The sequence below is a fragment of the Canis lupus genome, chromosome 1 (genome assembly GCF_011100685.1).
Source record: "Canis lupus familiaris isolate Mischka breed German Shepherd chromosome 1, alternate assembly UU_Cfam_GSD_1.0, whole genome shotgun sequence".
NCBI lineage: Eukaryota > Metazoa > Chordata > Mammalia > Carnivora > Canidae > Canis > Canis lupus.
In genome coordinates this window covers 47,083,118-47,102,598 of record NC_049222.1, presented here as the reverse complement: position 1 = coordinate 47,102,598, position 19,481 = coordinate 47,083,118, and the positions used below count along the sequence as shown (strand labels likewise).

Below are 19,481 nucleotides of genomic sequence, written 5' to 3'. Positions count from 1 at the left end.
TCACTAGAGTCTGCATGTGAGAAAAAATGGCAGGTGTCAAATCTCCCTTTTTACCCAAAAATACTGCTACCAAAATACACTGGTTTTTATTTTTATTTTTTTTTATTTTTATTTTTTATTTATTTATGATAGTCATCATAGAGAGAGAGAGAGAGAGGCAGAGACACAGGCAGAGGGAGAAGCAGGCTCCATGCACCGGGTTTTTAAACTACTGGGATAGTGGTGACAGTCACACTTTTATTACCATGTATTTCTTTAAGGCCTTTCAAAAGTTTTAAACTGTTCAGGGCTATTTTGATGATCAAGTTGGAACAGAGAGATGACTTAGTAAAGAGAGGAAAAAGAACATAAAGTTAGTGATACTTAAATTTAACCACAAACTTCTACCCTTTACATTTAAATCTTATTTTTGTTTTGGATGGGACTTATTTTGAAGAATCCGCTCCTTTAGTTAGGTAAGCTAGTAACTGTAAAACTAAGAAAGAAGTCTCTGGGGAAGTCAACCACTTTTCAATTTTCATAGTTTTGTAAAGTGGTATTCCTCCAAACAAGCTAATCTACACCGGCCCCCCAGGAGCCATGTCACCTCCTTTGCTCAGTCGGCAGTTTAAGTCCAGCCTTATCTGCTGAGGGCAACAAGAAAACTTTCAAGCCAGGAGCATCAGTATGTGAAGGAAACTGAGGCCAGTACAGGAAGTTCTGGAAGGGGCAAATTAAGAAAAAAAAGAGCTGAAGTTTTCAAGGCAAGTAACTGTCAGCAGACCACTGTATATTGACTCTGCCCCCTCTTCCTCTCCCCAAAACAAATATATCTAAAAAAAAAAAAAAAAAAAAAAACTGTACAAGAAAAAGAGGAAGCCTTTAAAAATAGTTATTAGTTGTGTGAAAAAGTTTTACTGAGTTCATTTGCTTAAAATTCTTCAATATTAATCTTCCAGAATGAACACAAAGATTCTAAAGTAGAGTTTTCAGCAGTCAAAAAATACTGATGATTCAAGAGATAGACATTTTAGTACAGAAAAGAGGCAGAAAATTAGAAACACTCCTCCGCCCACTTAAGAACTGGTGTCTGAGGACACGTGAGACAGGTCAGACAGGAGGTACAAAGCTGAACCCACAGAGGAAGGGACCCAAGACTGGCCCCAAGAGGAAGTATGGCACCAAGCTGTGACACTCATCTGTAACTGCTTTATTAAGAAAAGCTATCTCCTATCAAGAGGCATGTCCTGACATGAAATAGTAAAGTAACTTTCTAAAATACTAGTGATGGGATTACAGTGCTCCCCTAAATAAGATCTTCCGAGGAAAGAATTCTCTGATTCCAACAGATAGCAGTACTATATACTCCTTTCCCAAAAGAGTGATTTGTGAAGAAACATGGAATTCAAACATAAGAACAGAATTTTTTTTTTTTAATAATCTAATTGTGGTAAAATAACAGAGACACTTTGGAAAAGAGTTTGACAGTTTCCGAGGAGGTAAAAGTAAGCTTATTACCATATGATCTAGAAATTCCCCTTGTAGGTATGTACCCAAGAGAATTGAAAACACATTCACGTGAAAGCCCATATGAGAATATGGCTTTATTTATAATTGTCAAAGACTGCGAGCAATGCAAATGTCTATCAATTAGTGAACCGATGAAACTACGGACCACATGCACACAATGGAAAACTACTCACCAATAAAAAAGAAATTATCTGAACATGAATGAATCTCAAAAGTGTTATGCCAAATAAAAGAGGCTGTATGATTTAATACCATTCATTCATTCATTCATTCATTCATTCATTTATTCATTTATGACATAGAGAAAGAGGCAGAGACACAGGAGGAGGGAAAAGCAGGCTCCATGCCGGGAGCCCGACATGGGACTCAATCCTGGGACTCCAGGATCGCGCCCTGGGCCAAAGGCAGGCGCTAAACCACTGAGCCATCCAGGGATCCCCCCTGTAACATTTTAGAAAAAGCAAATCTACAGGGAAAGAAAACAGATAAGTGTTTGCCTGGAACTAGGTATGATAGAAGGAGGTAAGGGGCAAGGGAAACTTTTTGGGTAATAAAAGTGTTCTATTACAACTGTTTTCAGATTCTATAAAAATACTATCCTTATATGTTATCTTGTTTTGCATTTCAAAATGCAATAATCCATGGCACTCAGAAAATGTCACCTTTTCCAAATATACAGATAAAAAATTTAAATAACATTCCATACCTTCTCACCCTCAAAATGCCTTTCATTTTCATTGTATAGTACAACTTTATGTTTTGGTTTATTTTGATAAATTATGTTTCATATAATTGAAATCTTCAGTTGATAACTTCTAGAGATTTCTGCATGATTTGGGAATTGCCAGTTGGAAGTTAGAAAAGAATGTGTCTAATAAAAAAATGTTTTTATTCAATACAAATGGCATATAAATTTGAACTCCAACATGAAAACTAGCAAATTAACTTAAAATCAAAACTACAGTCAACACTAAAGCTAAAGTAGTATGTACAGGCTCAGGCTTGAAAATATTATACAACCTTCAGATGTGAAGCATGATACTTCCCTCTTTGTAACTAACTGTACCCCTTGCTCTTAGCTCAGAAATCTTGAAGCTCAATTTTTGAAAATGAAATCTTAAAAATCTCGTAAAGGACCACATATTTATTTACATTTGTTTGGTAAGTCAGCTCCAGTAACTCTAGGAGAGTTACAGAAGTTACACCATCAAACTACTTACTACTTAAAAAGTAGCAAAAGCTTGGAATACAGTCTCAAAGTTGAAAAGCTTAATTTTTAATGTCTGAAACATCTACTCTCAGGAGGTCCTTTCCATATTATTAAGTAGAGTCAGTTTTGTTCATACAAATTCTTCACAGCTTAAGCAAAAATGAGGTTTCTAAAATAAACAATGTACAACCAAACTTGAAAAGAAACTAGCTACTTAGATGGTTTTATTTATTTCATGTTTCATTCATTCGTGTCATGTTTTACCAAAGTTTATAAACACTTTTGGCCAAGGATTTCCAGTGAATTTAAGTTTTGTCTAGACCAGTGGTTCTCAACCAGAGGCAATTTTGTGTGCCCCCTCTTGCCCCAATCTAGGGGACATTCAACAATGTCCAGAAACATTTTTGGTCATCAGAACTGGAGGGAGGGGTTTGCTCCTGGTATCTGGTGGGTAAATAATACAGTGCACAGAATAGCCTCTTTACAACAATCAATTATCAGGCCCAAAATGTCAATGGGACCAAGATTAAGAAATCCTAGTCTAGATATTAAAAGTCCCGGCTACCAATAATTCAAAAGATTGAAAACAGGTAGATCTCAAATCAGATCTTTTTAATTAACATGAATCCAAGCAGTGTTTGGGATGAACACTACCTCCATTGCTGACACAGTTAACCTGCCTCAAGGGCTACAGAAAAGAGCTGCTACAAAGCGAAGTATAGCTTAAGTAAAATGTAAAACAAAGTTTCCCTCCAGGAAACAGCTCTGGAGTTCAGTGACAACCCAGCACACAGAATAAAACTACTCATATGAAATGTGAGCTCAACGCCATATATTACTTTTTTAAAATGGGACAGTTACCAATTATGATTAATACAAATTCAGTATCTTGAAAAAGAGGAAATGGGTAAAACTTAACCTCTGAGATAACTAACTCTTGTTAACATGTGTGTATATGCGTGCATGTATACGTCTGCATATGTGTATTTTAGCCCTATCTATAATATGAATGCAAAACTAGTTAAATCAGGCATTTGCTTGAAATTCACTGAAGGGGCATCTGGGTGGCTCAGTCAGTTAAGCATCTTGAAAATATTATACAACCTTCAGATGTGAAGCATTTCTGCTCAGATTATGATCTCAGGGCCCTGGGATCAAGCTCCACATGGGGAAGCCTGCTCCTCCCTCTCCCTCTGCACCCCCCCACCCCCATGCTTGTGCATGCTCTCTCTAAAATAAATAAATAAATAAATAAATAAATAAATAAATAAATAAATAAATAAATAAATAAATAAATAAATAAAATAAAATAAAATAAAATAAAATAAAATAAAATAAAATAAAATAAATCTCATTTAAATTATTTACTTCAAGAGTCCCTTGGAGAGCCTCGGGGAGGGTGGATACTGGAATCTCATATTCACTAGGATATTAGGTGGGCAAAGTATAACTTTAGAATTTTACTGTAAACCAGGCAAATGCCTAAAGCAAATAGAAACTGTACTCTTGGGGAGAATGGGCATAAATGACTATCCAAATAGACACAACTTTTGTGCTAATACTCAAATGAGTTAGGATTTTTAAAATCCAAGACTTTCTAGGTAGTATTAGGATGGTAATTCCTAAGTAAAGCTTTTATTTTTATTTTTTTTAAGATTTATGTATTTATTCATGAGAGACACACAGAGAGAGGCAGAGATACAGGCAGAGGGAGAAGCTGACTCCCTGCGGGGGAGCCTGATGCAGGGACTCCATCCCAGAACCAGGACCTGAGCCTGAAGGCAGACACTCAACCACTGAACCACCCAGGTGCCCCTAAGTAAAGCTTGATGTACCTATATTTCCAGATGCATTTTCACCATTAGAGCTGGGAGAAGCGTTGATTAACTACTGAATATGTGGAAGGATGACAGGTGAAATTGTTCTGAAACTGATTCAGTTAAGGTTGCACTGTTTTAAAATTTCAGGTTATGTGAAAGAGTTTGTTCCGTTTTCTTTTCCAATTATAGGTATCTTTCTGAGATACAGAGAAAATTAAGCCTTTCCATTAGTCAATATTCACAAAGCTAAGGAGGTAAACATCCCCAAACTCACACACCTAAATCAATTTAACCATTACTACACAAAACTGAAGCTCAAAACCTAAAAAGAGCTGCTAATCTTAGCCTACAGATGGCCACCAATCAGGGTTTACCCTAACACTACATTTGCTCTCCCTACTCACTACAATATGAAGAGGGATGGGGATTACGACATTAGGTCCTGGTACACGACTACCTCTTGTAATGAAACACTCAAAAAGAATTTTGGATTTAATCTAACTTAAAATGGAACTGGCAGGTGTCATTAAGTGAGTAGCAACTTGATCAAGGTTAGAATGTCCCTGATACAATCTATTTAAAATTAAATGTTTGTATATACAAGTGAAAATACTGTGTATATTCATATATACCACAAACATTGTAACTTTATAAGGCACAAAAGCAAACAGAATGTTAATATTCAGAATTACTGAAAGCCATTTCTCTTATAACCTTCTGAACACTCATTTCTTAGTTTATCAATATTGATACAGAGGCAGACTATAATTCTCATAATAAACCATCACTTAAAATTCAAGAGTTTCAAAATTAAGTTGTGAGAAACTTAAAAATAAAACTGCCTGTTATTTTACAGCAAAAGTTAACTGAAATGGAGAATTGGGGCCCCTTGGGTGGCTCAATGGATGGAGCGACTGACCCTTGATTTCCAATGGGTTCATGATTTTGGAATCCTGGGATCTTGCCCTGCATGGGCTCCTCTTTGACTTTAGGATGCACTCTCTCCTCTGTCCCCCAGCTCACATTCACACGTGAGCATTTGCTCTCTCTCAAATAAATAAATAAATAAATAAATAAATAAATAACATCTTTTTTAAAAAGAAAGAAATAGAGAATTACAACTCAGAACAAGCAAGCTATGACAAAACCATAGGTGACTCCCAAGAACAAAAGAGAGGAACATTTTATAAAGGAAAAGCAGGAAACCGAGAGGGGTATTATAAACAAAAAGTCTAATGTAGTAAACTGTTAGAAGTATAGTGGTTTCTCGCTGAGTTAGGACAGTCTTTCACTGGCTAAACTGTTGCTGTGGGAGGAGAAAACCTTTCTTCAGGCCGGGAAACTCGAAGTCTTAGCTAGAGCAGGATGGTTTTGTAAAGTATGTGTCTACCTACGGGGTCTGCAGTTGATCAGAAGTGGTGGGCAGTAGAGCTCCTCCACTAGCCTCTGGATTCCATTTTAAAGGAAATTTCATCAATTTTCAGTTTATCTGAGTATGATAGAGAGTAAGCAGAACCGCCACTACCAAACAATAAGCTACTTATCTAAGTTGTATCAACACAGTAAACAGACTTTTAAAAATTATATACTCCACTGAGTGGAATAAAAGAAGTTTACAAACCAAGTGGCCATAATTGCTTACTACTAGTTGGATTAAATGCGTGTCTTAACTAATCTATTACAGTTTTATGTGTCACCTTGTTTAGCTGAAAATGTAGTCAAAGGCGTCCAGATTGCAACATTCTACTTAAAACTCCCATAGAAAGTGACCAAAGAGAAGACCTAATGAAGGATGTTTGAGTCTTCATCAGAGACAGGCTGAAAAGCAGAAAAGGCAATATTCTGAAATGATTTGTTAGCATTTAATTAAGATAGGAAATCACAGGCAGGAGACAAAATCAGACAAACTTAAGAATTTGCTAAGCTTTTAAAAGAATGCTGTGAGCAGGTTTTCCCGCCACGGAAGGCTGATGAGCGCGTACTTCGCTGCAGATTATTTAACACAAATGCCTGTCTAAGCAGCCCCAGCCTCCATCTCCCTGGCTCCAGCCAGCTCTGAGGCCAACCCTCCAGCCCAGCAGAGCTCTTGCAGGCCTGGGCTTCAGGCTCCGCCCGCCTGCCCGCTGCCGGCGCCCGCCCCTCCGCCCTCCAGCACCCGGCCCCGCTCTGCATTGGGAGCCTAAACCCCGGACTGGCCCCGCCCCTCACCCGCCGCCCCGCCCTGTTTTTGTCCACCGGGTTCAGAACTCGAGCCTCGCCCCAGCCAGCAGGTCCCGCCCAGCGCTCTGCGGCCCGGGCCCGGGCCCGGCTCCGGCCCCGCCCCCGCCGCAGGCCCCGCCCCCGCCGCAGGCCCCGCCCCGCCCGGTGGCACGTGACACGCCCTGCTCGGCGTCCTCCCGCCCCCCGCCCAGCAGCGCCGGCCCCACCCGACGCTCGGAGGCCTGGGCTCAGCTCCGACCCTGCGTCCTTCCTCCCCGGCTCCCTGTTCTTTTCCACCACCAGGCACTGGTAATTGCGCAAACGAGTTGCGACCTCATCCAGCCCTGGAAGTTAGGCGGTGGTATTTCTTCGGGGGCAGGGGAAGAGGAGCAGAAAGAGGCACCAAAGGAAGTAGGAAAACAACACGCAGATTTTGGCAAGTCCCGCGGGAGGAGGTTAGGGGGCAAATGAAGCCATTGAGGGTAAAATGTGGCTAAAATGGTACGGAAAAACGTTCTTTGCCTTCGCCAATCCAGCTGGAGTGTTTCATTTAATGTTAGGCTGTGTCAGCAGAAACTTTACACAGCGGGGCCTGACAGTGCCGTGGCACCGCCCGCCTGGGAGCCGGTCTCCTGGCTTGCAGACGGCGGCCCGAGCTCCCGCCGCAGGCCCGGGGCCGCCAGCTCAGGGAAGATGGCCATGGGGCCAGCACGCGGCTGCGGCTGCGGCTCCGGCTCCAGGGGAAGGGGCGCTCCGGCCAGCGCTCCACGTCCTCCCTCCGCCGCCGGCCTACGTGCGGGAAGGAGGAGGGCAGGACGCGGGGCGGGGCGGGGCGGGGCGAGGGCTGCCTGCCGGGAAGCCCGGAGCGCGGGCGGAGGGCGGCGCGGAGCGGTGCCTGCTGGGAGCTCGCCCCGCCGCAGCTTTGTTGCCCGGCCCGGCCCGCGCCGCCGCCGCCCCCGCCGCCCCCGCCGCCGCCGCCGCCCCCGCCGCCGCCCCCGCCGCCCCGGGCTCCGGGCCCCCGGCCCCCGGCATTTCTGAGCTCGCTTAATCATTCACCTGCCTCTCCTCCCCCACCTTTCCGGTTTTTTAGACTTTCTAAACATCTGTGTCTTGCTAATTGAGTGCCCAACCGAATCACTGGATGCGTAAACAGTTGAGAAGGAAACACATGACAATGGTTTTTAATGTATAGGAAAAAAGTAATTTTAGGGCCTGGTGACTGGCTAGCAAGGGGTCTTCCTTCGTGTGTTCGATACTCTACAAAGCCAGTGGCTGGCAACAAAAATAGATAAACTATGATGATGATGCATGATTGATTCAGAAGCTGACAAGCGGGCCAGGAAGGGAGAGAGAAGTAGGAGAGCGAGCCAGGGCCAGGGCCAGGGCCAGGCCGGGGCGGGGCGGGCCGGGCCGGGGCGGGGCGGGGCGGGCCAGGGCCAGGCCGGGGCGGGGCGGGGCGGGGCGGGGCAGGGCGAAGACCCCGCGCAAGGCGGAGGCCGCCAGGGGAGGGACTCAGCGCAGCACCTGCCAGCGGCTGGCTGCTTCTGAGATTCACCCGGAGCATGACTTTGAGGGCAGATATTTAAAGTTTTGGTTTTCCAAAATGGGTATCTAATTTAATTATCAAGTTAAACAAATAAGCAACACTGTCCCCCACTAAGATTATACATAATTTATAGCCACAAATGCCAGATTATTTCTTTTGGGAGAAAATTAAAGAATCGGATAGATCCGTAAAAGAAAGCACACACGGTATAAACGCACATACACCAAGAAAGTAATTTCTTGAGTCATAAACAAGAGTTATGTGGAGGGAGTTTCCTCAAACCATTTTGAGAAAACTAATTTTGAGAAAACTTCAAAGTTTTAAAATACTATTACGAAATATTTTGAATCTCTATTTGAATAAGAAAAATGGCTAATAGTAGGCTTCATTGTTGTTTATAGAATACCATTTCTCATTCAACTCTACCTACTATTTATAGTACACACCAGCAATTACCAATAACAGACATGCATGGTGCCATATACACTAAGAACTCAAACATTTACCACCTTTATTCAAATTTTAAAGTTTGGGTTAATAAAAAAAGATGCCTATTAAACATTTTTTTAGGTACTGATTTACAATTACATGGCTTGACAACATTTTTTAATATAAAGGTTTGCCCACATATCTCTTACTTTTTAACTTTAAATTATATCTTTTATGAGCTGCTGGAACTAGTACCAGGCTATAAACGAGTAACATATATAAAATGATGATATTTTGGGATCCCTGGGTGGCTCAGCGGTTTAGTGCCTGCCTTCCACCCAGGGCGTGATCCGGAAGACCCGGGATCAAGTCCCACATCAAGCTCCCTGGATGGAGCCTGCTTCTCCCTCTGCCTGTGTCTCTGCCTCTCTCTCCCTCTCTCTGTGTATCTCATGAATAAATAAATAAAATCTTAAAAAATAAATAAATAAATAAATAAATAAATAAATAAATAAATAAAATCTTAAAGCCTAAGTTAAAAAAAATGCTATTTACGCAAGGTTAAAAATCAAGAATACTGAGAACTACCCAAGTCCTTGAAATATTCAAAAGTTATTTATATTCCCAATTATCCCATTTATTTTTCTGAATATTATTAATTTCCTAACAACATACTTTGCTAAATGGTTTTCAATTTTATTTCAAAGCTTTTTAAAACCTCGGATAATTTTCTTAAAAGCAAATTTATGTACTATCCCCCTCCCTCCTGAGATTACCTACTTTCTTTCTCCTTCTCTCCCGCTTATGGGTACTTTTGGTCTTTTGCTGCTCTGTAGTACTCCAAATTATGCCAACTGGTTGGTTGGTAGGTAGGCAGTTATTTCTGTATGTATGCAGGCATGCAAGCCAAGAGAAGAAGGCAGGGGGTTAAAAAAAAAAAAAAAAAAAAAAAAAAAAGGCCACCTAAGGGACCGAATGAGACTCTGAGACGCTTCTAGTTCAAGTAAGATAATGGCTGTATGTGAGAGTAGTCAGGATGAAATCCTAGTTTTCAACTTGGTGGGCTGCATAACAGCATGGTTATGTCATTACTAGTAACTAATGGGGTTGGTTTGGGGCTGTTTACCTTGACAAGCTTGTGGTCTACCAAGGAGCCAGCCAGCTGGCAACAGGAAGTACAGGACAGAGTATCTGTACTAAAGATAACAGAACATGGAGTCATGGGCAAGGAGAGGATAGCTGGGTTCATGGGAATGGATGCCTGAGTTTATTATTATAGAAAAGCATGTGGAATGAGATGAGCATAAACCCTCAAAAAGAACCTTCAATGAGCACCAAGACGTAAAGGACAAAGTTTCTCTTTTCTTTGGTGGAAGCAACAGCCAATGAAGCTAGAAATGTTAGGACTTCAGAATGCTTTTCCTCCATTTCCAGGGAGAAATAGAAATTAAGAGCTTGGATGCAGGCAAGATTGCCTGGGACTGAATTTAACTCCTCTGAGCAATGGCATTGTATTCTTGGGGCAAGTTTCTTAGCACCCCTGTGCCTCAGGTATAAAGTGAGAAGACTAATAACAGCAGGTGGTTGTTAGGAGTTAAACAGCAATTACTCAAAGCTTGCTTTCATCATCATTCAATCACTCCCCAAATTCGGTTTCTCAGATCCATCCTAGCCTCTATTCCTGTTAGCACTGCCTCAGTAAAGGGCCATATCTCTCCTTTTTAAAACCCAGAATTCTGTGAAACTGGTTTCCTTGACACCAGACTCTTTCGCTCTTTCCCACCCATTATCTTTCAAAGTGCTTGTCTTTGTCTTCAGCAAACACAGATTTGAATATGTTACTCTGCTCAAAATCCTTGAGAATATCAAGAGAACTGGGTGCAGACTCCCTACCTTGGGAGAAGGTGCCCTGGGGAGTCTGTTTCTAATCTGCCATGCGGTTTCATCTCCCTGCACTTGCTCCTTTAATCACCGTCTTTGGTGACTTGTGTGCTGAACCTACGAGATATATTTTTTTAAGGTCTTTATTCATATTGAACCCTTCACTTTCTCTATAACTTGCCCCTTTTGAAATCCCATGCTTCCTTCCAAAAAGACTTTTTTGATCCCTTCCCTTCAATAGAATTTACTGCACTTTGTACACTACTGAATTGATTTAATCATTTATATGTAACCATATACATGTCTATTTGCCTCTTAGATGACTGAAGGCAAGGTCCATCCATTCTGTATTTATGTGTATTATTCACAGGCAAAGCCCTAGAAAGTGTGTGACACATAGTAGGTACTAAATCATAGAAACTTAAAAAGAGAAATGCTGGACATCAAATGTTCTCACACTCCAGCAATACAAATCCTCAGATTAATAAGTAGGAGTAAGGTTGAGACAGGAAGATACTCTTATATGTATATAGGGAATCATTAAATAGCTGTAACTTAGTATCTGCAGGAAGTGGAGAATTTTCTTTATCATCATAAAAAAGAGGTGGGCAGTTATTTCTTAAATTTACAACTTAGTTTTGGACACTTTTCCCCCCTAAAATTGTTAGTTTCCATGTTAGAAGACATTTAGGCTCTAGACATTTACCAACCAGGAGGAGCAGGGTCTATGTTTACTTTCAACTTCAAAGCACAATGTGAGAAGGTGAGGCATTCTAAATGTGAGATCCTCTTATGGATTGTCCTTGGTCAGACTGACAGTGCTTTGTTTCCAGATGAATGAGGTCTGGTCTCAGGAGACAGACCAAAAAAAGGATAAGAAGCAATCATCTAGAGGAGCGTGAATTTTTATTTTACTGGAATTTCAACTAGCTCATTTCCTAAAATAACAGATACCATCTTTCTATTGGTGGATTCCTAAAAAGGTGCTAACCGATTAATTACTTTATTAAATTGGCTATTTAAAATCCATTTTAGAACAAGGTAGAAAGTAAAAACGTATTTTATAAAATCCAATAGTCATTTTTATAGAAATTATAGCCAAAAACAGAGAACATCTTGCCATGGTCCCCAACAGATGTTTTACTGGTTATAAGTATTACTTCTGAGTAGCTCAATAAATGTGAATTATTTCCCCAATCTGCCCTTTGCAAAATTCTCTGTAATCAACAAATCTAGCTTTAAAAATCACCAGAACTGTTGCTGGATTACCATAGGCTTCAGCACTGGGCAGTGACATTAGGCACAAGAGCAAGTTATCACTAACAAACCTATAAGTAGGGACAACTCATTTAGGGTATGTTGTGGGAAGGGGTTGTCTTTAGAGTAGTTTAGTCTACATCAGTCTGTCTGAAAGAAACATGTATGTAATTTAAAATTTTCTAGTAGCTACGTTAAGAAAAGCAAAAGAAAAAATGGTAAAATAGATTTTCTCAGACCCGATATACCCAAAATATTATCATTTCAGCATGTACTCAGTATAAAAATTAACGATATATTTTACTTTTCTTAATGCTTATGTCTTCAAAATCCAATGTGTTTTATGGTTGCAGCATATCTCAATTTGGACTAGCCATAGTTCAGATGCTCAACAGCCCTATCAGATAGGTCAAGATATCTTGGTGGAGGAGGGGGAGAAAGATTTGAGATTGGGCAATATAGTTTAAATTTTTACTGAGGAGGACTTTTTCACTAAAGATAACATTGCATAAAGGGTATTAGTGGTTACTTTATTGATAGAAAAGTAAAGTACAAAGCATTCAAAGAAGATCTATAAAGATGAAACTGTAATAGTTCTAATAATGTAAAAAATTGCAGCCAACTGCACACACACATAAAGTAGTCAGATGTCTTCTGAGCGGTAGAAGTGAAAGAACATTTTTTATAGACCCTTCCTTGGACCACAGTGGAAATTGTTATTAGTTGTGACAAGTCTCCAGCGACGATGGCGTCTTACAGATACAGCAAGAGGCTCTGATCATTCTGAGATAATTTTTGCTCTTAAAAGCAATGAAGCAGCAGCAATCACACTGGAACTTTGCCTTTCTTTCTGAGGTGGGTGAGCTGTATGTTGTGGTTGGGCAGGAGTAATGCTGGGACTGGCACAGTGACAGGAGAGCCCTTCCTGCAATTTTACTCACATGCAAGAGATGAAAGCAGCAAAGGGAAGACAGAATGACAGCAAATGCACTGTTAAGAGTCAGCACTTGCTATATTGTGAATCAGGACACCCACTTACTTCCATAGAAACAGGCTACTGAGGTGCTTGGTTCTATTGAGTGGATCACCTTTTCAAATAAATCTAATTGGCTCTAGAAATACCAATTTAAAAACATTACCTTCTTCATAGACCTATCATGGAGATTTTTTATCACTTTACTTGAGCAATCCCACCCACTCCCATGGCTGTAGGTATCAAATATTTCGATGAATCCTGAATTTTTATCTTCATTTCCTCCACTGGAGCTCCAGGACTGACCAGGTTTCTCTGAATGCTTACTGAACAATCTCATAAAGATGTTCCCTCAAAAACCCTGATTTTAACAAGTCAAAACCTAAAATAAATTTCTCTTATCATTCCACTGATCTCAAACCAACTTCTGTGTTCTCCTTGTTCAGTTAATAACAAACTATCCATCTGCCAGAGCTTGAAACTTTGGAACTTACCCACGCCTTCTGATATTGTTCCAATCAGAAATCACACCGCCATCTTTCTGTTTCTCCATCATTTCTGCTTTAATTTAGGCTCTTGTCAACTATTTATTCTTCACAGTACATTTCAAACTTAATTCCACAAACATTTTCTAAGTACCTACAGTGTGCCAAGCATTGTGTGAAATATGCTGGGTATAAAAGATGCATATGGTACCAAATGTTACCTCCTCTTTCCCAACCTGATCTCTCACTCAGGTTAGCCAACTCATCAAAATACTAATTTATACTGATCTGATTCTCTGTTTTCTACATTGGCCTGAAAATTCCTAGAAGATAAAGAATGACATGTTTGGCTATTCCTCCTTTTATCTTGGCATAATACAGGGACAGGACAGTATTTAGTATACAGAAGGTAATTGATCAACTCTGTTGAATAAATAAAATGTGCATTTGGTTTCAGCTTACAAAGGAAACTTAACTATTCCACTTGTCATGCTACCTAAAGGTTTATATTTAACTAAAATTGAGTCTTGTCTTCAAATTTAGAATCCAGATGATCGTTTTTCTATCAAAAAGCTGTTTAATTCAGGGGAGTTGACAACAGCATCCCACATTGTATTGCATAAGGTAATGGTCAGAATTCCAGAAATTTTCATATGAAGTTTTTACATCTATAAAGCCTAGTACTGGTAAAAAAGGGAAAAAATGCTTATTTCCATACCAAGACAATTACAAATAAGTTTTAACCCATGTAAGTAAGTATAGAAAGACCATCTCTTATGACATTTAATCTCACAGGACCTAAGTTACCATACTTCCCCTTAGTTTACAACTCACATGGAGCTAATTTACTAACTACAGCATCAAAGTTCTTTGAAAGGCTTGAAACAGTTTAGCAATCTTACCCTGGAAGGAAATTTCATGGAAGATCCAAACCTTTGTCATTTAAGGAAGCCCAAGTATCAGCTGATACTAATATTAAATGGAAGCCCAAGTATCAGCTGATTCCTAATATTAAGGAAGCACCATGGAAGAACCCATGTGGAGAGAAATCAAAGCCCCCAGCTGACAGTTCCGACTGTACTCTCAGGCGACAGCTAGCACCCATTTGCCTGTCATGGAAGTGTATCATCTTGGAAATAATGCCTCCAGCCCAGTAACACCACATAGAGAAGGGTTATACTACCCCTGATGAATCTTATCAAAATACCTTTTTTTTTAAGCCACTAAGTTTTGGGGTAGCTTGCTACCACCAGATAACTCTCTGTCCTCTATACTTATTAACACAGTGTCTGAAGCATTCTGAGGTTCACATCTGATATATAAAGGACTAATGAATACACAGGGTCCTGGTTAAGATGCAATGAATCTAAAGACATGTTTGATATATACCTTTGCAAGCTCTGAACTTCTGGCCCAATTAGAAGTAAGACATATATAATATTACAGTGTAGATTAGGGAAAAAATGACATAAAAATTGAACCAAGAAAATGTTACAGGGCACTGAAAAAACAAAACACTGAGAAGTATATGCTTTAGGAATCTTTATGTTGCAAGCTGTAGAAAACCTGACTCATATTAGCTCAAATTATATAGGAAATTTATTGAATAACATAAATATAGACTCTTGGAAAAGGGTAGGCATTTGGGGGCGGCTGGTTGCCTCAGTCAGTAGAGCACACAACTCTTGATCATGAGGTCGTGAGTTTAAGTCCCACAACGGGCATGGAGCTTACTTTAAAAAAAGGGAGGGATGGGCTTCTGGTCAGTCGTAGTCTAGTGGCTCAGCAATGTCACTCAAGACCTGCTTTCTCAAAATCAGTCTTGCCCTCCAGTGTGGTGTCTGCTTAAGCCTAAAATCGTATTCCTTGTAGTTACAAAAATGGCAGCAGTAGCTGTGGAAAGCTTATATGCTTCCTTTCTAATTTCCAAGAGAAAAAGAGTATCTCTGCTCCAGAATAATGAAGCCTCCATTAAATATCTGCTAGCATCTCAGTCACGTGCATATTCACCTACCAGTCTCTAAGTCTCTGGATTCAGAAGTGGAAAATACAATGTTGTTCTTCCTTCAAGTCTCATCTTTGTGGGACAGGGGACACCGAAAACAAGTTATAAGCTGAGCCATCAAAAACAAACAGAAAAACCCCAACATATGTTCAATACCATCATCAAAAAGATCATGATGAACAAAGGTTTATGTGTGTGTTAGCAATGCACAAAGTCAAAGCATTGATCTCAAGGAAGGCAATGAGTATAAGATTCCTATAGTGCTGGCCTGTGTTACCAAATATACCCATGTGGCTGGCTCCTTTAATTGATTTTCGCTTGTCACTTCTGTTCAGGTATGCCACTGAATTCCCTTTGTGCTGACATCTAATTTGGCTATGGTACCAGTTTCTAGTCAGTAGAGAAAAAAATAAGTTCATGAGATTGTGTGCAAGCAACATACTCTCAAGCAGACTTTTGTATCGGCATTCAGTGTGAGCGACAGACACCAGGCTCACGTTGAACAAAAAACACATTGAAAGGGATCCCTGGGTGGCTCAGTGGTTTAGTGCCTGCCTTCGGCCCAGGGCATGATCCTGGGGTCCCGGGATCGAGTCCTACATCGGGCTCCCTGCATGGAACCTGCTTCTCCCTCTGCCTGTGTCTCTGCCTCTCTCTGTGTGTGTGTCTCTCATGAATAAATAAAAATCTTTTTTTTTTTGAGATAAACCCTTTTATTTATGCTTCTCAATAAAAATCTTTAAAAAACCACTGAAATTCTTGGCTCACAACAGATCCTAACTTCAGTAATAGTTACCTAATCTGGTAAATAAATGCCTTTTGATTTTTGATGAACCAAATGAAGTTGATGTAAAGCAATAATAGTGCTTCTAGCACTTATTTTTATCATGAGGCTCTACTGAGACTTCACTTAAGGGTACAACTGTTCTAATATTGAATTTTTTTCTTGCCATCACTGTATAAAGTGACAAATGCTGAGTCAATATGCTTCAGAAAGTACTGGCTCTAAGTATCAGGGCACAGAGTTGCCAGTTCCTGGGATCACCTCAGAAGACAAGTAGCTTAAACTGAGATCAAGCCTGGGAGGCACAGACTACCTCTATAGAACTACAGTATGCCTCAGGCAACATGAGAACAGTAAGAAGACTAGCTCAAGAACATCACACCCTATGTAAAAACACACTCTTTTAAAGTTTTCTACTGTACATATTACTTGGGCACATTTGTTGCTTTCACTTTTTTACAGCAATATTCACAGACCTGAAAGGAATAGTACTAGACATTAAGAGAGTACTTTTTATTTCATCGATGCAGAAAAACAGAAGCTTACTAGATTAAATGAGTTGTCTCAGGTTGCAAATCTAGTTCTTTGAGAAAATGAGACTAGACCTTAGGTCTCCTGACCTTAGGGTCAGTGCTCTTATACTACACTATACCCATTCCATAAGGTCTTGTCTCTACATTTGGCGAGAACTAGCTTCAACCTGAAGAATCTTTAGGTTAGAGCCAACCAATGACCACCAAGGCCAGGTGGGTATCAGCAGCCTGTTCCTACAGGGTGCCCTCAACTAGCCTCCAGTGTATATATTTCAGTGGACCAAAACGTAGCCCATGTGTCTAGCAGGTATTCCCAATCTAAGCAGATTTATTCCTGGTTTCTGCTCCACTTGTCTGCTGAGAATGGAGCCCCTGTCATCTAACTCATTCTGCTACTCCAGTATTCCCACAACTGCCAGTTCCAACTCCCTCTGGGAATCAAGATATTCCCACCAGCTGATGACTATGAAAAGGCTTGCTTAGACGGTACTGGTATACACCTCTTCCTGCACTGAATCCCCATACTCTTGAAAAATTTTACTTCTTGAAATTTTTACTTCTGGACACAATTCTTGGAGGCCAGCTCTAAACTAGATCAACTTGGGTAGCCCGGGTGGCTCGGCGGTTTAGTGCCGCTTTCCGCCCAGGGTGTGATCCTGGAGACCCGGGATCGAGTCCCACGTCAGGCTCCCTGCGTGGAGCCTGCTTCTCCCTCTGCCTGTGTCTCTCTGTGTGTATCTCTCATGAATAAATAAATAAAGCCTTTAAAAAATAAATAAATAAATAAATAAATAAATAAATAAATAAATAAATAAATAAATAAACAAACAAACAAACCAACCAGATCAACTAGCTTCTTTCAGCTGAGCTAGATCCTTTCCCTTGTAACCTACTTTATGCAGGATGATTTGAAACCCTGCATCTCTCTCAGCTTTCACTTCTTAGAAATAAATATCTTATCTCTCCCAAAATATTAATTTTTATTCTATATAATGCACTTCCGAGAAGAAATGAGATTAAACTGTAAAACAAGAAAAATAGTTTAAATATGTGAAGAACAGCAAGGGTTGTTCAAGTAATGAATTAACTAAAAGAACTAAAAATGGGGAGAGGGGTCATGGATTTATAGAAGCCTTAAAGAGTCACATGATATACTTTACGGATGTCTGGATTTCAGAGATTTCCAGAGATTCTGCTATAACTGACCTGGGTATGAGGAGTTGTAAAGCTCCCAGGTCCTGCTAATTTCTCAGCTGAGGTTGAAAATCACTGGCAAAAGTAAAGAAATTTGGCTGGAAAATGTTCTAGATCTTTACTATTCAATAGAATAGCGAAGAGAAAACTTTTGGCACAGAAAGTCATTCATTCTGAGGGGGGGACCGGTTCCAACGTCAAGCAAGAGTCTTTTGAGGCTGTGGGGATCTTACATCGCAGAATTAGCAGATTTGGATCACAGGGATTTCCAGATGCCACCCCCCAACCCTGAATTCCACCTCTTTGAGAACCAGTTTCCTATTGAACAGTAACCTCCTTGAAATAAATACCCGGTGTTTTTGTGCTTTAGATGGGGAACCACCCAGTGGCATCCCACATGGGCACTGATGGCATAGCCTCAAGGTTCTTTTCTTTCTATATACAGAAGTAAAAGTACGTCTCACAAATGCTTTGGGTCTGAACACAAGGGACCTTAACTGCAAGATACCCTGGACCACATTTCTCTATTGCAGGGGAATGTAACTGCCATCAGTTCTTCCACCCAGGGCCTCTAAGTCCCTGGAGCAAAGCATTCAGAGTCATCGGCTGTTCTGTGATAAAATACAAGCTCTTGGAATCTGGCTTCATCATAATAAACACATCACATAAGCATACTCAGATTAGCTCTCCTTAGTCTTCCCCTAATTGCACTGTTTAGCAAAGCAACTGCCTCTCAGATTAACAAAAAGCAACAGAAAGAATCACTGGTATTCACCCCTTAAAGACCACTTGAGGGATGCCTGGGCAGCTCAGTGGTTGAGCATCTGCCTCTAGCTCAGAGTGTGATCCTGGAGTCCTGGGATGGAATCTCACATCTGGCTCACTGTGAGAGCCTGCTTCTCCCTCTGCCTATGTCTCTGCCTCTCTCTGTGTGTCTCTCATGAATAAATAAATAAAATCTTAAAAAAAAAAAAAAAAAAAAAAAAGACCACTTGAAGGACAGAGGGAAAACCTACTGCAGAAGTGGAGCATATGCAGGTTTGGCTTCGCCTCTGCCATTGGCCAGCTGGGTGAGGAGCCCGGGACAGGGTAAACTCTGACAACATGAAGTTTCTAACATGTGAAATGGGCAAAACATACCTTTGTTTACAGAGCTGTTGTGAGGGCTACAAATAATAAATAAGTAGAACAACTAGCAAAATGCCCAGACTAGTGCTCAATAAATGAGAATGATCTACCCCTGAAACTAAATGACACACTATGTGTTAATGAATTGCACTTAAATAAAAAAATAATAAAATAAATGAGAATGATTATTACAGTTTCAAAATAGAGGACAAAGAGATTAAACAACAAAAACACATAAGCAGCATTTGCACTGACCATTATTACTGAACACTATCCAAATATATAAGCTACTTGCATTCCTATTTTCCTCTAAAATACCCATTTCAAAACATAAGCACCCAGAAATCTCGTGAATGTCCGTAATCCTTTCAGGAGTCATAAATCTCCTACAGAGCAGTAAAGCCTCAGTAACTTTTGTCTCCATTAATTTGTTGTGAGCTCTGATATAAAGGTTTCCTAAATTGATCAATACTGTACAAATCGAGAGAATTTAAGCTACTTAAGGTTAAAAACTTGACTGCATTGTTT

At 40.3% G+C, this 19,481-nt stretch overlaps 1 protein-coding gene across 10 annotated transcripts in view; it reads right to left on the bottom strand.

Moving 5' to 3' along the window:
* Positions 1 to 19,481, bottom strand: part of ARID1B (AT-rich interaction domain 1B) — a 435,055-nt gene that overhangs the window by 185,103 nt on the left and 230,471 nt on the right. The window lies entirely within an intron of this gene.